Here is an 11,089-nt window from a genome sequence, read left to right as displayed (position 1 = left end):
TTTTATAACGAGAGGTGGTTAATGAGGCTGGGGCTGACACAGCACTGCCTTCCCAGGCAGGAGAATGAGGGCGCAAGGAGGTCTCTGCCCTCCCTCTCAGCTAATCAACCCCCTGATGATGGAGACGTGTTTGCTCTGGGGTGCTGGTTTGCTGCAGTGATGGGGTGACTTTGCCTGGCCCTGGGGCACCCCCTGGCTGCCCTGAAGGGATGAGGATGTGATCCTCACCTCGGGATCTGTCTCCTGTCACTGGCTGCTCTGCTCAGTACGTGCTGCTGCTCTCCAGGGGTGCTCAAGGCTCCTGGCAGGAATTTGGCCCTGGCTGCTGGATGTCTCCTTCTGGGGGCCACTCAGCCCTGCACCAGCACCCTGCCTCGGTGGCTGGGTGTCCTTCAGCCAGCCTGGGCACTCAGGGTGCCGGCCAGCTCCCTGCCCTGGGCACAGCAGGGTGCTGTGCACAAGCCTCGTGCAGCACTGCTTGTGCAAGGCGATGGAGCTGTGCTTGTGGGAGTGGGGCTCTCCACTCTCTTTGGCTTTGTTTGTGGAGCACTCTGGCTGCAGCAGTGTTGGAAGGATGTGGGCATCCCTGGGTGCCCTTGGTGCAGCTAATCCCCTGCTGCGTAAGCAGCTCACGCAGAGCTGGGTGCTCAGTGATGGGGGTGCCAATGCTCCCAGTGCTGACCAGTTTAACAAACAACATTGGTGTCCTACCCACAGCTGCCCATGCTGTCTGTCCCACGGCTTTGTCTGCTGTAAGGGCTCGTTTCACCCACCCCAACCTAGTGATGTGGCTCCTGCACCTTGCACCATCACTTCTTAGCAGATACAGGAGCGCCTCATCGTCTTGCAGATCTGCTGGAAGAGACAGGGAGAAACAATTTCTCCACAGTGATAAGTAATTAGTTGCTTCCTGAGATCCAGTTATTAAATTCTTAATTAGAGGTGGGCTACAGTGTGTAGTAACACTGGCCACAAGCTCCCAGCTGGCAGCCCTGTCCCTGGGAGCACCTGCAGCAGCAGCAGCAGCCTGCTGTCCTTGCTTCTTGGGCTAATCCTGCTGGCCCTGGGGATTATGTGCCCAGGCACGGTGTGTCCAGCCCCGGCACAGGCTGTCCAAGGTGATCCAGAGACGCTGCCCAGCACCTTCCTGCGCCGTCACCAGCAAACACGTCTGAGCTCAGCAGCCGCTGGGCTCGGGGCCTCTCCTCGGTGCCTGGCTGCCAAAACCTCTTGTGGCACCCGGTCTTGTCAGGGGCTGACTCACCTGGTCTTAACTTTCAGATACCCGTATGAGAGCAGTTCTGCCCTGCTGAGCGTGCAGGGCTGCCTGCGAGGGGGTCGCATCGGAGGTTTTGCAGCAGCCTCGAGGAACGCCTGTCCCGTGTCTGGGTGCTGAGCATGGGGCAGGCGATGCCCCAGGGCACCCCGAGCCCTCCAGGCTAGGACTGCGTGGTGAGATCCAGGCAGAGCTTTGCTGTTTTCTTTCCTCCCAGCTGCGAGAGCAGAGCTTGGTTTTCCAAAGCATCCAGGGGGATGTCAAAAATAGACTTTGCCAGATCCGCTTTTAGTATTGCTGAATAAAGGTCTGGCGTGCTCTTCAGAGCATGGAAGGATTGGAGCCCTCTTTATCCTTCCGTGAAAGCAGCAAATTGGAAAAAGAAAAAAAAAAAAAAAAAAGCCCTTATATATATGTATCTTATCGTGGGGATTGCTAGCCGCTGCAATGAGCCCTGATTTACTGGTTTTCTCTGAGGGCAGCTCTGGGACCTGCAGCACAGCCCCGCAGCGCAGGGGGTCCAGCACCACGGCCCCGCAGGCGCAGCAGTTTTGGCACCAAGCGCTGGGTGTCTGCACACCAGTCCCACGGGAGGAGGGGGCAGGACCCCCCCCGAGCAGAGCAGGGGAGCCCCCAGCAGGGTTTGGGGAGCCCCCAGCAGGGTTTGGGGAGCCCCCAGCCCGCCCCCTGCCCAAGGCTTGCCCCACATCCTGGGGGCTCCCCGCCCGCAGCGAGCTCCCTGCCGCAGCCAGGGCCGTGCTGCCTCGTTCAGCTCCTTCCCTGCTCCTGCAAGTGCCACATTTAACACCTCATCAAGTCTTTAATTGTTTGTTTACTCCTTTGCTAGTAAGATGCAATATTGGTTTAATTAGAGAACAGAAAGTAGCACGCTCCTCCTTGGGCGAGCGGAGTTCAGGGGAGGATTTGAGGCTGCCCTGCTCGGCTGTGCCACCGCCTCGCCCAGCCCTCTGCTGGGACCCAGAGCCTGGGACCCCGCAGGTCCGAGTGCTGGTACTGGCCTGGTGTGAGGCTCAGGGAACGGGGGAGCTCGGCTCCACTTTCCATTTCAGCCTGAATTTGGTTTCCCCTCTGGCAGCAGGCTTCGCCCCGTGCGCTGTTGACTCTGAAGCCTAATGAAGGAAATCGTGGAGCTGCTCCATCCGCAGGTGTCACCGCGCCGAGCAGCGGGAGGCAGAGGGGAGGCTTTGGCCTCGGTCTGCAGGGTGGGGAGAGCTGCCGTGCGTGCTGGGGGGACGTGGGGAATCCTGCTGGAAACGGCCTCCCACGCTGCCAGCTCCGTGGCAGCCAGGCAGGCACCAAGGAGGCGTGAAGGGGCCTTGGAGGAGGACAAGCTCCGGGTTTCTGCAGGAGCTGATACGACTTGAGTGTTAGGTGCTTGTTTGCTGGAGCTGTCTCCTCATGCAGCAAATATCCCCGTGCCTAGAACACTCCAGCGCGTTACTGACAGAGCTGAGCCACAAAAGCACGATTTTCGTGGCTCCGCTCACGGCGCGTACCCAGGAGTTACTAAAGCTTCACCGGCTGCGTTGGGGATACCCACGGCTTTTCCTGCAGACTGAGACTTCCCGCAGCAGCAGAAATGGGGATTGCTGCTCGCTCCCATCCCATCGCTGCTGGGGAGCCCGGCACTGGGGCTGGCAGCCGGGGAAGATGCCGATGCCCCTCGTGCTGCTGCTGCTGCCCGTGGTGGGATGCGGTGGGGTGCTGGGGCTGCACAGCCGGGTTTGCTCCCGGAGCAGCCATCAGCAGCTCGTGCCATGGCCAGCGGGTGGTCAGTGGGGTTGTTCCCCCCCGGCCCTGTGGGCAGGGAAGTGTCAGACATGCCCAGTGGCCCCCCAGTACTGACAGTGTCTGTGCAGTGTGCAGGGAGTAAACGGACTGGGAAATCAGCAGTAAATATTATTAAGTACTTCTGCTTATTGTGCCTCTTCTCCAAACGGGGAAAATGCCCTGGTTCAGCCCACAGTTTGGGCTATTTTCCTCTCCTGCAGGTCCTCCCGGGCTCTGATGGAGCTGTAGACTCCCGCAGATGAGGCAACTCCATAAAATCCAATCCTGTGCCCGTGGGAGGTTTGACAGAGGCTCGGTGCTGCCAACAGCAGCTCAGGGCGTCTGTGCCAGGATGGGCCAGGGGACGGAAAACATCTGCCACGAGGTCTCTCCCTCATGCCAAAATTGGGGGGGTCGTGGCTCTGCCTAGGGGCTCCCTGAGGCTTGTGGGTGCTCCCCTGGGGGTGCCCAGGGGATGGACCCGTGCGGGGCTGGGTGACCGCGGCACAGCCCGGTCCTGCTCTGCTGGCACAGTGGCTGCAGGGCGCAGGGTGCCTGCCCGGTGCTGGGTCCTGAGCTCAGAAATGGGGTGAGTGGGGGTGCACCTGAGAACACCCCGAACCTGTGGGGACAGGAGATGTCTTTAAATGTCTGTAGCTGTGATTTTCAGGGAGGTTTCAGTGTCCTTGTGTCTGTCGTGTGGCAAACATTGCCACATGGCTTGGACAGGATCGCGCAAAAACACAAAATGCGTTTTAGCTGTAGTCCGTTCGGAGATGCTTGTAAAACACTGCGGTTTGTCTCAGAAATGCCTAAAAATAACATTGGGTTACCAAAGCACTGCTGGAAGTGCAGCAGCGAGCCGTGCCAGGCAGCTGGGGGAGCTCGGCAGCAGAAATGTTTGTGCCCCCGCCGGCGTGGTGCTGGCAGTGCCAGCCCTGCGCCCACAGGGACACGGCCCCCCCAGCGGCTGCTGCTCCCCTGGGGGCTCACAATGAATATTGATGGGTCACGCTATCTGATGGCAAACCAGGGATTCATTCCATGGGCCACGGGTGATGTGAATGTCCCTGTGCGAGGAGCAGCAGCCAGGGGCTGACACTCAGCACCTCAGAGCATCTGCCGGGCAGGCGGTGCCCGTTCCCAGCACTGCGTGCCTCGGGTGCCTGTGCCGGGCGGTGTGGGTGCTGTGCCATCATCCCAGCGGTGCAGCATGGCACGAGGACATCCACAGGGTCCACAGGGTGCAGCTCCGCAGCACTGGATGCCCCCAGACTGTGTCCCCCAGGGAAATGACTGCCCCACGGGTCCCCAAGCTGATGGTCACGGCCGGAGCACTCAGTGCAGGGCGATGCGCTTGGAGCACAGGAGGGGCAGGGACAGGCTCAGCAGTGCGGTGGCACAGCGGGCACTGTGCTGCCTGGCCACGCTTCGGCTGGCACTGTGCTGGGGGTTCTCAGCTATACAAAAAAGACTGCAGCTTCCCGGGTCAGCGAAACGATCTGTGGAGACAGCAAATCCCTGCCAGAGTGCTTGAGCCAGGAGAGGAGGCAAGCAGCCCCGCGGTCTGGTTGTCGCTGCCCTCGCCGTGCCCACCGGGAGGTTTGGGGTGGTGTGGGGCTGAGCTGCCACCAGCACCCAGGACCCGAGCAGGGCTGGTGGCCGGGGGGGGGGAGCTCTGGGCCCTGCCACCCCCGCCCTGCAGCAATTTCTAGTGCAGAGCTGTAATTCCTGGAGCTCCTGCCGGCGCTGGGAAGGCTCCTTCAGCGCAGGAAGCTGCCGTGTCTTTTCCAGGCTCTGTAATTATAATCGCTGCCTGCTTCATCTCCTTTGGTGCTGGCAGGGCCCCGTGGGGCTCGCTGGCTCCCTGCAAATGCAGGTCACCGATGCAAAAACCCCCACCGTGCCCCCTGCTGCTCGGCCCCCCGCTCCCTTGCAGCAGGGGAAGGGCCCCAAGCAGGCGTTTACTCCATGAAATACAGAAAGCAGCTCTTTTCTCCCCATATTTCAGGTGAAGGAGCTGGCATCCAAGCACTGCACAAAGAGGAGCGAGGAGCTGTGCCAACAGCCCTCTCTGCGTGCTCTGAAAGTGAGCGAGGGATGCTGGCATAAATTACCACATTGTCATCCCCGGCGCTGAGATTCCCAGAGAATAGCTTAGCAGTTCAAAGGGCTGCCGAAATAATTTTGCACAGCATAATAACAGTTCTTAAGCTTTCCATTTAAAAAACGTCAACAAATATGATTTCTGCAGCGTGGCTGCCTCCCTGGCCCCCGTGGGTCACGTGCAGCCGGCCCCCTTCTGACACCCGGTGCAGCTGGGTCAGTTCTAAGTGACAAATTAGCCTAATGAACTCGCAGCATCCTCGTGCGGGGAGCAGCCCTGATTTATCCATCCCTCTCCCCCTCAGCACTTCTCACAAATGCCTCTCCGCCGGCTGCTGGCAGTGGGTGCCGGGGGGGCAGGACCCGAGCCCCCGCGCTGCGGGACCAGGAGGCGGCGTGTCGGGGCGGCCGGAGGGCAGGCAGCCCACCCCAGCCCCGGGCTGCACCAACTATTTCTATTTTAGCCACTAGATGGGTGAGCACTTGGTGATGAAACCGCTCCAGCCTGGGTGCCGCGGCGCCTCTTGGAGCATCTCGCGTTTCCTCCTCTGCCGAGTTATTTCAGACTCCTCGCTGCCGAGAGCCGCTCGCTCAGAGCCATGTGCACACCCAGCCTTGTGCTGTGCGTGTCGCCGAGCTGTTTCCAAGACAATGATGCCACCCAAGGCACCGGCTGCACGCAGGTCCTTGGCACCGGGAACGAGCTGGTGTGTGGGCAGAGGGAAGTCTGCGGATCGCGGGGACGTGGGAGCAGCGGGCGTGCGGTGGGGAAGGGCAGGGACTGCTCTGCGCTCACGCTGCTGCTGCTGGGGGGTGTGCGGGTGCCTCGTCCCCCCAGAGCCCTGCACGCTGCCAGGGTGACAGCAGTGTCCCCAAGGCACGCACAGCCCCGGGTGCTGGGCAGGCCCCAGGCTGTGCTGTCCTTTGGTGGGAGAGGCTGGCGGGGGGCAGGATTTGGCCAGGGAGGCTGCAGCTCTGCTGGCTGAGCTCAAGGTATGGGCAGAAATGAGAAAGGCAGAACCTGGGAGGATGAGGAAGAGGTGCCGATGAAGGTGTGGGATGATGGCTCTCTGGCACAGATTGCCCTCCTCTCCCCACTCCCCCAGGCAACTGGGACCACTGGGGTGCAGCTGGGGAGCCCTGCATGGCACCAGCCCTGTGCTTGACCCAGGGCTATCCCCAGCTCCAGGCTCTGTGCTGCTGCCCCAGCAGCTTTCAGTCCCCGTCCCCATCCCTCGGCACACACAAAGCACCAACACACGCTCCAGCACCGTACCCAAGCTCACGCCCCTCCTGTGCCCCAGGAGGACACTGGCTTCCCAACACCTCCTGGCGTTCTTCAGCCAAGGAGTCCATGGGCATCTCTAACCCACGTCTCAGATTTGCAAACCCTTTAAATGCTCACAAATAGCGAGTGAAATTGCCAAGGTTCGTCTTGATTGCCCTCCTGGCAAAACGCTTGTTAACACAGCGCAGCACAGACAGGGCGTAAAGGGCCCTTTACGGCCACTGAACACACATTGCAGTGTAAATGCTTGTAAACCAAACCGTTTGTATCCGTGATTCACACGTCCAGAAGCTACGGGTTATTCCTCACTGGAGCTCTGTTCTGGGCACTTATGGCTCTACAGCTTTGCGTGGACATTATTTGCATTTTTACATAATATTATGAGCTGCCTTGCAGGAAAGGTAGGAGGTTGATTCCAGCTCCATTGTGCTTGTGGAGAACCTCTCCCCACAGCGCTTGTTCTCTGGTTTCACTGGCCATCCAGAACAGATGAAGTGCCTGGTAGGCTTCCAGAAGCCTTTGCTTGTGAACCCAGTTGCTGCTGAGGGATTTATAATGGGGAGGAGAAGATGCTTTTCCCACGTAAATCACTCAGCAGATCTGTGTTCCTCCTGTTTATGTCCAGGCGTGGGGTGTGTTACGGACTGAGAGTTGATGTTTCTCAGTGACTGGAGGTGCCCTGTCCCACAGCCTGCCCAGAGGAGCGAACTGGAGGAAGGTGCAGCAGGTTACTGCAAGCACAGTGGCAAAGCAGGAGGAAAATGTACCCAACGAGGAGGGTGGCTTACAGAGCTGTGGCACACGTGAAGCAGCTCTTTGGCATTTCCACAAGTATCTGCTTCCAGCTCCTTGGCGAGGAGGCTGCCTGTGCCTGCAGATCAGTGCTGCTGGGGAGCAACGGCTTCGTCTGCAGCCTGGGGGAGCTGCATGGAGACCCCCCCCCAGTGTCCCCAGGAGCCAGGTTTTATCTCCGCCCTGGGGCCACCTGGGGCAGGGTTAAATGCACGGTGCCAGCGACCTGCACCCGCTCTGCCAGAAGGAAACACTGGATGGGGCCACCTAGCAGAGAGCTGGTGCAGGAACGTGCTGGGGCGGGTGGATTGGAGAGGGCACTGCATACCGGCCCGCAGCACTGGCACTCCTGGTGAACACAGCAGATTCCCACCGGCGCTCTGAAACTCTCTTCTCTCTCCTGCCATTGCCCTGGCAATATTTTTAAGAACACAAAGGACAGAGCATTCGAGCACTGCTGGGGAATCGGATAAAAATCAAGGGCACACTTGAGAGGAGCTGTAGCTGAGGGTGCGTTTCAAATCAGGTTGCTTTGTCCTGTCCCCAGATGCTCCGGTACACCGTCAGCCCTACCAGGGTGCCTTGGAAGTCAGTGCGAGGTTACTATTCCTATCCTTCAAAGTTTTCTGCTGAGCTAAGAACAGCAAAGCCCTGCTTGCCTTGACACTACCAGCTGCTGTGCTGTGTCTCCCTGCTACCAAAGCGCCGTGCCCTTGCTCCCGCAGATCAGCTCCCCGAGCCCAGCCCCGCAGGAGCAGCTCAGACCTCCCCGACCTGCACACGAGCACTTTGAATGGCAGCCTCCCTGCTGCACGCCTGGTGCAGCTAAATCACACTCGTACAGCTCAGGCACCCGGCCTCCAGATTGTTTAGGTGCAGATCCAACTTGCCCAACAGAATATGGGACTTTCAGGCTTGCTTATAAGATTTGGGAACCCGAGCCAATGGACTTGATTTTGAACACAGCTTGGGCTGATTTCTTTTGGAAAGCCCAGCCTGGGCAGAGGCCAACACGCTTGGAGTCCTCTCTAGCAAGCACAAGCTCTCTGTGCACATGCTGCAGGTAGAAGAGGAGCTCTGGGGGCACAAAGTGAGCACCCACTCCCAGCACTGAACGTGAATGTGTGCCTCAGAGCAGTGCTGTGTCCTGGGGATATGTTTTAATGACACAAATGTCAACACCTGCCCTGTTTCCTCAGCCCCCTCTGCAGCCTGAGCTTGATGCCTCTGAGCCTGTCTGTATAGAAAAATGCCCATTTTCCTTTCCCTGGGGGCTCCTCCCGGGGCATCTCGGGTTAACGAGCGAGTGGGCAGCGAGCCCCCAGCACCCGTCCTGCCTACCCCGCTACAGCTGGGTGCAGAGATTAACAGGTTATTTCCTACATTCAAGCTTGAAAGAGGGAGGAGACTGCGAGGGAACTGAATTGATCAGGAGGATGCTGGCATGTAAGAGTGCCTGCCATCAGCTGAGTCAACGTGAGCCCAGCTAATGCAAAAGGTGGAAGCAGGCGCTAAAACCACCAGGAGCCACCTTTTACACAGCTGATTATTTTGGTGTGGAAATAAGAGAAGGTGTGCTTCACTGGCACCAGCACCCAGCAGCAGGCATCGAAGGACAAGCAAACCCCGCTGCAGTGCTGCTGCCTCCGTGCTCAGGCAGCCCGTGCAGAGCCCTGTGCTGCATGCACCGGTGGTGCCGTGCTCGGCAGGCGGCTGCAGCACCTCTGCTGTCACCCCACATGCTCCACCTGCTCTGTCAGATTCTCCCCTAGAGCCCGTTACAGTGTGCTTGGAGCTGCTGGAGCACAATGTCCCTGCTGCTGCTTTCCCATTCCTGAGAGCGCGGGATAACAACGGGATGGGTGCCCTGTTCCCGTGCTGGCTGCACGGGGCTGTGCCTGCTTGGGGCACGGCGAGCGGGCCCACGGTGCTGCTGCAGTGACTGCTGCTGCTGCACGCAGCTATACTCGGGCTCAAGCCTGGGCGTTGTGAAGGATGCCCATAGGAACTGCTTTGATGTTTATTAAACACTTAAATGGAGAGAGAAGAAGCTGTTGCAATTAAAATACTTGGAAATGACGAGAAATCTTAACTCTGGCAAAACTGCTTGTCTCTCCATGGCCACCAGCAGCGGGCCTGACCCTTTGTATGCAGCACAGCTCGTGGGAGAAGTGGTGAGTACTTCACCTCTGCTTTCCCAGAGCACAGGGGTCGCACTGCAAATGCCTTAGAATCGATCAAAGCACACGTCACGCTCAAAAAATAAACCTCCTTTTGTTTTGGGAAATCACAGTTTCCATATCTGCGCCAGCCTTGGAAACTATCCGCTGTTTTTTCCATTACCCTCCCTATCACCTGAGGGGACTCAGGTGATAAATTAAATTGCTGTGTGGCTGGGACACAGGGCGGCTGCCATCCCTGCCGTGGGCTCCACCACAGCCCAACGCTGCTCGTGCTTGGTGCTGGGAGCTCTGCTGTCCCCCAGCAGCCTGCTCGGGCTGGAGGGGGCGTTGGGCAGGGGGCAGGGGACACGGCACATCCCCAGCCCCATCCCTGGGGCCAGCCGCTCCCAGCCCGTGAGACATCATTTCCTCTACTGCTCCACTCTGCCTCTCGGCTCCCCTGGCGTGGGGCTTGGCTGCATGGGGACAGAGCAAAGCCCACAGCACTTTCCCTATTGAGCAGGCACAAAAGCAGCTCCACTGCCCGGGGCTGGGTCCCTGTGACAAGGAGCTGTGCGAGACCCCAACCCCGCAGCCAGGGCCCTCGCTGCCCTGCCCCACGGCGGTGGCTGCCTGCTCGGCCCCGTGACAACCCGCAGGGAGGCAGGAGGGATGGGGGCTGCTTCAGTTCCTTCTCTGGGGCTCGCTGATCAGTGCTCAGTTGGCAGGATGGGCCGGCTGTGGGGAAATGCCTTTAGCTGCTTGCTTGGACACATTTTTATCACAAGCAGAGAGGCCGGGTGGTGAAGTGGGATGCAGGAGCTGTGTGACCAGGCTGGAAGGGAAGGAGGGGAGAGCCCTGGGCCACGAGGAGAGTTGGATGTGCAGGTAAGTGCTGGAGCTTGCCGGACTCTACCCACCTGCAATTGGGGTAATGCCGGGAGAACTCGGCCAGGAGGACAGAGCCCTGCCCGTCAGCTGGAGGGGTGGCCGGGCACGGGGTGCTGAGGTGTTGAGGGTGCCCTGCTCCCGGCCACTCTGCCCCTCCTGGGCCTGACCCGGCACCCAGCGGGCACCCGCACCCTGTCCCATGGCGAGCGGTTCTGGGTGCCTGGAAATGGCAGCACCCTTCCCAATTCCAGCCCGTTCCCTCCTGTTGCCATGGCAGCCTGTGACCTCACTGAATTCCTTGGAGATGTGCCAACATTTTCGGAGGAAACAAAGCTAATTAACGCGGTTTTCCTGATGCCCTCCCTGTCTGCAGGGGCTTGGTCACACCAGGCTGGGGTGCGACCCTCTGGCAGTGAGGGCAGGTGGGCTCACGCACCGCCCCGCAGCCACCCCAGCTCTGTGTGCCCATCGCCGTGGGGTCTGACCCACCCAGTGCCCATCACCGTGGGTTTGGCCGACCCAGTGCTCCCAGCAGCAGGCAGCCCCCAGGATGCGGGGAGCACCGGGGCCCTGCCTGCCCCGCACAGGCTGCGGCTCTCAGCAGCGCCCGGTTTTGCTGTGCTGTGCGTGGCACACCAGGCCCGCATGGCGAGGAGGGATTACAGGAAGAAGAACAGAAACAAACGGAGACCTCGGCTCCTCTTCTCCCACCTGTGACCCCTGGCAGTGGCTGTGCCGGCGGCAGGAGCAGGGCTGGGAGGGGGAAGGCTGCTGGAGGGTGCC

The sequence above is a fragment of the Aythya marila genome, assembly GCF_965140915.1.
Source record: "Aythya marila genome assembly, chromosome: 11".
Lineage (NCBI taxonomy): Eukaryota > Metazoa > Chordata > Aves > Anseriformes > Anatidae > Aythya > Aythya marila.
This window is presented reverse-complemented; position numbering follows the sequence as displayed.